Source organism: Pieris brassicae, chromosome 5, assembly GCF_905147105.1.
Source record: "Pieris brassicae chromosome 5, ilPieBrab1.1, whole genome shotgun sequence".
NCBI classification, from domain to species: Eukaryota; Metazoa; Arthropoda; class Insecta; order Lepidoptera; family Pieridae; genus Pieris; species Pieris brassicae.
In genome coordinates this window covers 17,960,159-17,971,023 of record NC_059669.1, presented here as the reverse complement: position 1 = coordinate 17,971,023, position 10,865 = coordinate 17,960,159, and positions in this window count along the sequence as shown.

Sequence of the window (10,865 nt, the reverse complement as noted above, 5' to 3'; positions counted from 1 at the left end):
AGTCCAACAATTTAACTTTCATGTGAACATCTCATCATTTGTCTCGAGAATAACTTAAAGCACGTCAAATTGCGCCCTGGCAAACAGGCCTGCATGTCTCTGCTTGGGTTTACAACTGGTAAAATATTTCAGAGTATAACTATATAAAGTGTTCTTTGTATATATTAGAACAGTGTTGTCCTAGTGCTGTCAACGAGCGCCTGCAACACCTCGTACGATGAAGGAAAACATCGTGACTTAACCGTCAACAGTCAAAAAGTCTACGATGTGTGTCAGGTACATAAGAGGTCAGGTGCACTTGCCTATTACAAATGATCACGGCACATATATAGAAATCTGAGGCCCAGACCTAATTGTAGCGCCAGTGGTATATATATATCTACCACTGGCTCAATATATATATAGGTATATATTTATAAATTTTAGTATTAAGACAACAATAATTGTATTGAATAAGAATTTGTTAGATATTCTTAACTAAAAATAACTAGGCAGAAATATATATAGTTTGGCAGTGTTGTGAAATGTATGTAAACTGTATTAAAAGAAATATATAAGAATATATTTAAGATATTTTTCGTAACCATTGTCGAAAATTTGTTATGCAAGCCCCAAAGTCTCGAAAGCTAAAAGCCATTACAAGTGGTCATTCAAAAACAAAAAGAAATTATAAAACTTGAGCGCGTAGAAAATTTAGTATTCTTGATTATGACGAATATAGCGTAATAAAACTTTGTAATCTACTTGGAGCATAAAAAACATTTTGTATGCAGAAAAAAAGCTGTGACTATGATAAAGTGACGTTTAACAAAACAAAATCTAAGTTGAAAATACTTGGAAGTTAGAAAATGTTGTTTCTATGTTTTTGTCACATAAATATCGTTGAGGTTAATGTTGTCTAGATTTATGCTGTTGTATATTTTAACTTGTGAACGTTATTTAGACAATAACGTTTCGTCTTTAATGTAGTTTTATAGTTAAATGTAACTATAACGTGAGGATACTTAGAACACACACTATTCGTTTAGACTGGTGTGGATATTTGTTGCAGATAGCACAGCAAAAAAAGATTCTGATATTAAACCAATTCTGGATTGGATGAAATCTTCAGCTGTCAATCCGCAATGGAGTGAAGTTGCATCTACAAGTACCACTACTAAGAGTTACTGGGCTCAATGGGGTAGTTTAGTTTTACATGATGGAGTGTTATGTCGTAAATTAACAAATGCTTGAGGCGATCATTTGCAGTTTGTTGTGCCAAGATCCAAGGTACGCGACATATCGGAAATGTTTCAAACTGACTTGTCTAGTGGACATTTATGAGTAAAAAGGACTCTTATTACGGTTAAACAAATATTTTATTGGATACACTATCGTGAAGATATAGAAGACTGGATCAAGAAATATAAAGTTTGTGCAACTCTTGAAGATTTCCAGACTCGATGGGAAAGGATAATGATACAAGGAAGTAATGGTGATGAGACGAGCATGTTTAAGGAGGGGGTAGTGTTATGAAGACGTGTCGACTCCTTGTTGATACTTCTAGATTTTTCCACTAGTTAGAGAACTATTCAACAGGCTCAAATATGATATCTGACCGTTTCAGGACGGTCAATCACATATTAGAAAATTGTGATTAGGCATCATTTTATCCTAGTTTTCGGGAGGCTGAAACATTTTTACAGACAGTTTCAGAACACGTGTAGTTGAGTGGTACACTTTTCAGGAAACCCGTTTTCAGGACCAGTTATACCCCTTTGATGAAGGAATATTCTAGACCGAATTTTCTACGTGGGAGATGATACACGAGAGAGGGATTATCGGAAGCTTCTCGAAGCCAGGCTGAACTCACTAGAACGCCATACGACAAGGATGGAGAACAATATGAAAGAGATGAGAGTACGTCGTTCTAGAATTGTGCAATCGCTACTCAGTAGCAATCGTGCCTAGAGAGTTCTCGTATATCGTACAAGATTATTCCCAGGGTTTATATAAGCGAGTCGAAACTCGACCAGTGAATTCAGTTTCGAATACGATTTCAAGAGATAAACACCGAAGAGATAAAGTGCAAATAAAGTGAAGACAAGTGATAAAGTACTGTGTGAAGTGTGCGTAATTAAAGTAATTAGTGACTGTATTTCGTGTGTGCAATTAGTGCATTTCTGCGAGTAATTAGTGTTTATAAATTCCTCATTATTTATTTATAAATAAACCCTTGAAGAGATCTACGGAATTTTCTTTCCGATCCCCTAGCTCGTTACAGTATTAATAAATTGCTTCTTGAGTTGTGTGTGGGAATGTAGAAATTGTGGGATTGTATAAAGTGTAGGTATATGTTTTAGGTGATCTTAAAAATCCAGTCGACTGTGATACTCTTTAATAAAATTAACTATAATACTTGTTGAATAAAAAAAAGTTCGTAGAATAATAACGATCGAACCGAGAACGTACTAGGAAATAAAATATGAATGGTTACAGCGTTTGAGTTAAGTTTTTCAAAGCTTGTATAAGAATACTGAGTTTACAAGTTTAATGTACTATGCACTCACAATGTTACGTTTTATGTGGAGTAAAATCTTAGAAGTTTTACAAGTACTTGAGAACACTTATTTAATCATTATATATAATACTACTGTACGTGTGTATCTCACTGAACTCCTTTTAAAACGGCTGAGCGATTTGAATGAATAATTTGTATACGTTTAGGTGCCACCCTGGAAGGTTTAGATTCACAAATCAGTCCGGCAGATGGCACTGCTGTGGGTGCTATCATATTTTGTTTAATATCCTAATCGCTTGATATACTAAATATTTTAGTACGTCATGACTTAACCTAAATTAATTCGTGTTATTATGATTAGGATTAATGATAGTAACATTTAAGATTATAAAAAAAAGGTTTGAATGAAGCTGCCTCTGGAAGTATTTATCCTGATTTTTGTTACACGTTGTATTATTTCTGAGTAATTCTGATACTAGGAATTGCGATATTTGCGGGATAAATTGATTTTTCTTTCCATGCGAATCACGTTGCGCGGCTTTAGTAGCTCATAACAAATGTTCATTGGTTGAATGTTCTAAATTACTTATTTGTGTTTATAGAATATCTTAAACAAAATATCCTTTTGCTTTTTGTAAGAACGGTACAAATAATAGTTTATTAAGTACTACTAGACTCACTACATTGGACTCCTAAAACACGTTACAACATCAAGTAAACATACTCTCTGTAAAGATATTTTATTATGCAAAGTTTGTCAGAACTTATGGTTATATTCAACTTTTTTCATTAAGGATAAATCAAGTGAATTACAAAATAATTACCAATCGACCCAATTCAATATAAGTACCGCCCCGTCCCTACATTACATTTATCATTCCCAAACATTATAGATATGACGGACATTCAAATTAGGTACACATTGAAATTCAAAGGCACAAATTGTTCGGAACAAATTCCCTACCGTGTAATGGCAATAATATATTTTGTCACAACACAAATAATTTACATATAACATCCACTACGGTACTTTAACATACTTTGGTCCCAGGGCGACGTAAATCAATACTCATCGAATACGACGATATTGAGATATGTTTTTCCAACCGTTCTAATTGATCAGTTGAAGATAGCACTGGTCACGCCAGCCATTCTGTCAGCGTTAGAGTTCTGCGGGGATCAAACATTATAAACATATTTACTTTAGTTTTGTATTTAGCAATTATTATATTATTATTTTCAATAATTATTATGTAGAGTATGATAGTAGTTTTTTGATACATGTATCTGTATAAGAAGAAATTTGTAAGACTCGTTCACAGTATTGTGAAATATATTATCGAATTACACTATTATAGTATTACAGGTGCCCTATGTATAATAGCACATTCGTCACTGTCAAGAACGCTATAAAGATTAATATGAATAGAAATCATCTGTCAAACAAGAATGACACTGGCTTTTTACTACCGGCATATTTTGGGGCACGATAGTTTGAAGGTATTTTAATAGTTATTTTCTTCGAATTTTTTACAAATAAATATTTAAAGAACTACTTCCTCATTACAAAAAATATATTTTTATTTACTTGAGAAACTTAATAAATACGAACGAGATGCACGTCGCTATCAGCCGTCCTAATTTTTGTCCACCAGGGTCATTCTTATATATCTTTAATGCCGTTTTGAATTGGTTAAACGTACTAATAAATGCATAATAGTTGCAGACCCTGATACTTAATATACTTCTTCAAATAATTTGTTCACGGCTTTGACAAGATAAACAAACTTGCTCGACGTGTAGTAGTGTGTTCGATTTTTTTAAATGATAAGTTACTATAGAGTTATTTAAATTTTTAAAAATTAAGATCAACATATACTTAGTCTGGCCATAAATACTGTTACATTGAAAATTAACAATGTATTACATTTGAATTTAGAATCTGTCATTTTTATATCATTGTTCATTGTGTTTTCTCATTTTGGCGCCAATTTGAACACACGCCACATTGAACAATATTTTGCGATATAAAAATAGAGTAGGGTGACAAAGAGAACCGAATCGCTGTGATTGCATTACACAGAATAGGTATGGAGCCAAATGCAATTTTTAAAACTCTCCATACGCTTGGTATTAGTTAAATGTTTGTGTACCGGACTATTTATAGGTACAACGAGATCTCCTCTGTATGTGACAGAAAAAGATCTGGCCGTCCACGTAGTTTTCGTACGAAAAAGATGGACAAAGCAGTAAGGGAAATAATTCGAAGAAATGCTGTCCGAAAGTATCAAATAATATTTCTGAAAGTTAATCAAAACTAGAAAATAAATGTTAATCCATTGTATTTAATTTCAGTCTATTTCTGTTTAATATGTACAATAAACATAATAAAGTATTCCAAGAGAATTCTAAGGAAAATAAAGTTTCCTAAGTGCTATATTAGTTGGATTGAATTTGTGGTACGATAAAGGCTTACGGTTGACTTTGGCGAAAGTTTGATTAATTCGTAGGCGATAAAATCAGTGGATACCGAGCTCTGTCAAATTAATGGGATCGAGGTCCGAGGGTGATTGGATTTATCGCCGTTTTTAATCAGAAAATGTTGGCATTATAAGTTTATTTAAGGTCTTATCGAAGTTCCATATTATAACAATCCAATAGTGAAACAGCACTTCATGGCTCTTCGGATTTTTGTCTCTAAGACGCGATGGTTTTTGATTTTACGACGTAGGAGCAAATTTAATACTAACAACTCTGGGTTGTGCTTAAATATGTTAGGTAAGTTAAGCTTTACAGGTATACCAACTTTTATTGGGATAAATATATAAACCGTACATATTATAAATAACATATTATGGAATAATTTTTGTTCTATTTTGAAAATAGAATTACGGAGCTAAATATATGACGGTATTCTATATTTAAAATGGAATTTTGTGGCCTGTAAAATGTGAATATAGAAACTTTTTAGTATCAAACAAACAAGCAGTAGGCATCTCGTGTTTGTGATACCGTCCTTCATGGACACTTATACTGTGCGTTGCCAGCCATGCAAGTCAAATAAATGTTCCCTACAGATGAACAGTTTACTGTCCCAACAATCAGACTGATTAAGAGGTGTTATTTCATAAAAAAATATTTTTGTATTACGCTCCCTTAATATTGTTATTTGTAGAATACGTTACTTTATTACAGCGATTTTCTGCTCGAATAATAATTGAATTTCGCGCTGGCAGATGTCGTCACATCCTGTTTTAGTCACTTGCATCCTTGCCTTGAGTCAAATAATCGTTAATCTTTGTTATTACTTTATATGTATACGAAAACACACATAACTATTTTATAAATTTATAAGAGCTGTGTGAGTAGTTGTTTCAGCGTGCGACTCTTATACGTCACGTCGTAGGTTCGATCCCCGGCTATGCACCAATGGACATTATTTCTATGTGCGCATTTAATATACGCTCAAACGGTGAAGGAAAACATCGTGAGGAAACCGACATGTCTTAGACCCAGAAAGTCAACGGCATGTGTCAGGCACAGGAGGCTGACCTACTTGCCTATTAGATTGAAAAATGATCGTGAAACAGATTGAGAAATCCGGGGCCCAGGTCTAAAGAGTTTTAGCGCCACAGATTTTTTTAAATTTATGAATATTTAAAACATGCTAAAACGTGGAGTGCTACGTGCAGGTACCTGCAATACCAACCAACCAACTGGATATTGTTAGGTACTTGCAGTGTTCCCACCTAAGGACAAAAGTTTTTCGCTCGCTTAAGCTTATGAATCGTCCAGATATTTTACCTAATCACCAAAGGCGTAGAAAATTGTTCTCATTTTTAGTTCGATTATGAATCGATTTTTTTTAAAGTTTGCGAATATATTGTTTTTATATTGGTAAAATAAAGTAAACATTGATGCGATCGAAGGTGTCTTAATGCATTGCCATTGGGGTTAGAACAGCTTTAAAATCAATTTCTTACGATCAAACGTATTCGAGTATCAACGACAAAGATATATGTCACTGAATATCCTTACATTTTATAGAAAACATTTTATACTTTAATTTTATACAAAAAATATTGTCTTATTTTTGTTCTTGATTAATAAAACCAATTTGCCTGATTATTTTGTTCGATGTATTAAAATATATTCCTCAAAGTTCTCGTTTCTTTAAGGAAACTTCTTTATCGGCGTTGTAAAAATAATTTACCGTCACATTTTTCCGTTACGCACAATCTTTTTCTTGTCTGTACCACGGTTGATGCAAAGAGATTCGAAGCCATTAAAAAAATATATAATAAAGTTATCGTTATAACAATGGTAGTGATAATTACATTACAAATAATGAAATTCTGTGAAATCTTATTGGTAATAAGGTAAAATGAAATAATTGTATTATTTATAATCATGTCTATGATAATAAAAGCCTTTCGTTTGTGGTTATATAAATAATGTAATAATTTGCCTTTATAGTCGTTAAAGAAGTTTTAGTATAAAGAATCTATTTTGTTAATGATAGTGATATTTTGATATTTTAAAGTACTAAAAGGGCGTAGAAATCGACGAACGTTTGTGATATTTTACACAACAAAATAAAATTACGATACATAGAAGTACTTAGATGAAAAAATATCTTATGTATTGCATATAAAATCAGTAGAGGATGTTGGATGAACAAGAGAAAGAATGAAAGTAGAATAAATGTCCTAGAAATGTGAGCGTAAAGAAGTATGTGTGGTGTTACATTCCGTGATAGGATAAGAAGTGAGATGCTGAGCAGTGTGGGATAAAAAAGGACGTAGGATATGAATACTTAGGTGGTATGTAGAACAGAGGAATGATAAGCGGTTAACAGGTAGGATTTACAAGGCACCTTGGATATTGTTGTCAGGTAGGGTTGTCCTTGTCGTTCATAAAAAAAACAATGGCGCTACAACCTTTTTTAGGTCTGGGCCCCAGATTTGTGTATCTGTTTCATGATCATTTGTTAATCTAGTAGGCAAGTAGGTGATCAGCCTTCTGTGCCTGACGCACGCCGTCAAATTTTTGGGTCTAAGGAGAGCCGGTTTCCTCACATTGTTTTCCTACATCGTTCGAGCGAATCATTATTGCGCACATAGAAAGAAAGCCCATTGGTGCACAGCCTGGGATCGAACCTGTCGTAGGTTCAGGGATGACAGTCGCACGCTGAAGACACGGGCCCTTTTGGCGTACTTACCTGGAACAAATCCAGAATTAGCACGAGCATGCACGGATGTTGATGAAGTGAGAGAGGTATCTTAGAACCGTAGCAAGTGGAGATCCGCCTACCCCTTCTGGACTAAGGAAATAATACTGAGATTAAATACAAAAACATCTAGTTTTTTAATTCTTCGAAATATCATATCAAAGTAAATTTTTAGACCGTGCGTGAAATAATCGAGTTTAGCATAAAAGATGGCGGCAGTGAGGCGTGTTATGTTTTCGCGCCCCTTGATCTTGGTTTCAAAATAACGTTTCAAATTGAGTTATATCTTGTAACCATATTATTCATACACAACAGGGATTAGCTACAAAAATACATGAGAATTATTTTGTGTGATATAATCACAGTAATTTTCCGCTTTCATAACAGAAGTTTATGATGTGTAAGATTCTAGGTGACCAAATTTAAATGTATGTATAACGCTCTTATAATTATTTTGCCTGAAATTAGAAAATATTATTTTTTTGTAAGATTTTAGTGGTAAATAAAACATGATATTTTCAGACTATTTACATAGAATTAAGGTGACTAATACAGTTCAAAATAGCAATATGAGAAAATAATAGTGGCGTTAGGTTTCATCAAAGTTTGAAAGCGTCGGTTGAGCTTAGCAACTTTGTAAATAGGATGGCTAACAGCGACGATCTCCTTTAACGGATTTACGAACAACTTAGGTTCTCATTAATCTTATACTAAATATCTATTTATTATTTTTAATTAAATAGTTTGAAGTACATTAAGTCATAGCAGATTTTAAATCTTTAAGGTTACGTCCTTGAAGTTACTGAAAGCTGTGTGTTGTGTTGTGCACATTTTTTTTCGTTCTCCAGTCTTCCTTGGTCTCAGTATCGCTAAAATAATCGACACTAATTGTTAATAATGTTTTTACCATAAGATACAAGAAACCAGATTAGATCTGGGTCCCAGATCTCTGTTCTGATCTGTTTCATCATCATCTCAATATAATAGGCAAGTAGGTGATCCAAATCTTTCGTCTGTCTATATAAACTGGTTTCCCTCACGATGTTTGCCATCATCGAGCGAATGTTAAAACCGCAGACAGAAGGTCCGTGGGGTATAGCCGGGCGTTTGAACCTACGGCTTCAGGGATGAGAGTCGCAAGCTGAAGCCACTATGGTAACACTGCATCATGAGGGAAACCAAAACCAAAATCCTAATGCCATAAGGATTGTATTCTTCGATTAACTTTATAAGTAATGTTTAGTTTAGTTAACATCTACTATATTTACGTCTTCTTATAGTAATTAAAGCATCTGCTTCTGATCAAAGTACGACTTTGATCAAAATCAACACATTCTAATAGATGGCGTAACAAACTGATAATGTATGTGTCAGTTGGTTGCATCCAAACCGATCAATGAACCGTTTGATCAATCTTAATATGGGAAGAGAGCTGAACTAACTTGATATAACATATATGTATATTACGATTGCTTATACAAGCAAGTGTAATCAATTTGATTAAGAATAATTTTATTTATTGCCTAAGACAGTTGTTGTTTGGTTGAAAGAAAAAGCATTATATTGCAGGCAGTCTCAAAAAGCTACTATTATTTTATTTGTATTTAGCATATATTATAATATTATACGTACATAATTACAGCTTGCCTAAGGTTTTCAGGACATGTTCAGTTCTTAGTGTTTAAGAAAATGTATACTCGTCCATGATCATGCTACTCCAGTTTGCAAAATCCTCGTTGCTAACTCATTCCAAATAATATTATACTTGGCTCTTCCGAAGCATGGAATCTAATACCGCTAAGAACCTTCTCGTATGCAAATTGAGTGCACCTGCAGTGTATTCGAGTGTTGAAGCTTAACATTTAGCTTAGAAACCTCATTCATCTACGATATTAATATGAATGGCTTTTCTTAGATAGAAAATGTTAAATGAAAATGTAAAAATATTGTGTTATCTTATGTATTTGTTGTTAAAAATATTTGTAATACGATTAAAAATTAAGATAAATGAATAAAATATCAAATACAGTAAACGCCACAAAATAGATTTTTTTTACATCAGAATGATACGTAGTGTATATGTCGGAGCTGCCCTTGTCATTATGTTACAGAACTCGTTCATTAACAACATCACAATCGTATCAGTTTGTAACCGCTAATTGTGATTTATTCAATTTGCCAATATTACTAAATCTATAAATTAACGACTATTCCATGGTCAGTAATAATAATGATTATGGAGTCTACTATCTATCTATAGACTATCTTAACTTTGAACTCTGTTTGGCTCTGTCGTCAATTCGGGTTCGATCGCGGAACGAGTACACAAAATGTCACGAAACTTGTTTATCATCAATTCAATAAATACAGGAAATGGTTGGAAACTTTATTGTTTCCCTATCTTATGCCGTCATATCTTTTGAATAATATTAATTTCGATATAAGCTATGAATCGTAAAAGACCTATGCCACTTGAAGACATAATCCTGTACAGCTAATTTCTCCTGGCCGCTGTCGTAAAATTTTATTAGACATAGTATCTATACTATAACAGGAATAAATGTACATTGGTATATAGCCATTTGACTACCTCATGATCAGCACCAAACTGCTGTTTTTTTTTCATTAATCGGTAGAGCTTTGATGTTCATGGTTACCACTCAGGGTACTTTACAGACACCCACTATCTGTGCTTCCAAATCACTGCGCTGACTACACATACTGAAAAACGTTAAAAAAGTTATTGCGGCCGCTAAGTATATATACTTCTTGACCTTAGTCACTGGGGCCTCCGAGCCGGCACGTCAGTGGTTAGATTGGTCCACTTTCTCCGTTTAGGTTGCAAGAACTGTTCACGATCCTTCCCCACACTACCATTAACAAAATTAGATAGAACAACACAAAAGAGTTGATAGGTGTTTATTTATAGATTCTCGATCGTATGTTAATCAAAATAATCGAAAAGGGGATATAAATATTGAAATAAGCCAATATTATAAAGTAGTCGTTTGTCACATACACAAATATAGCAATAATAAATATGAGTGAATTCATAACGTGTTGTCATCAAAATATAGTATTATTGAAGCCAATTAAAGTTACTATAATTAATGCCAAAATTGCAGCGACAAGGTG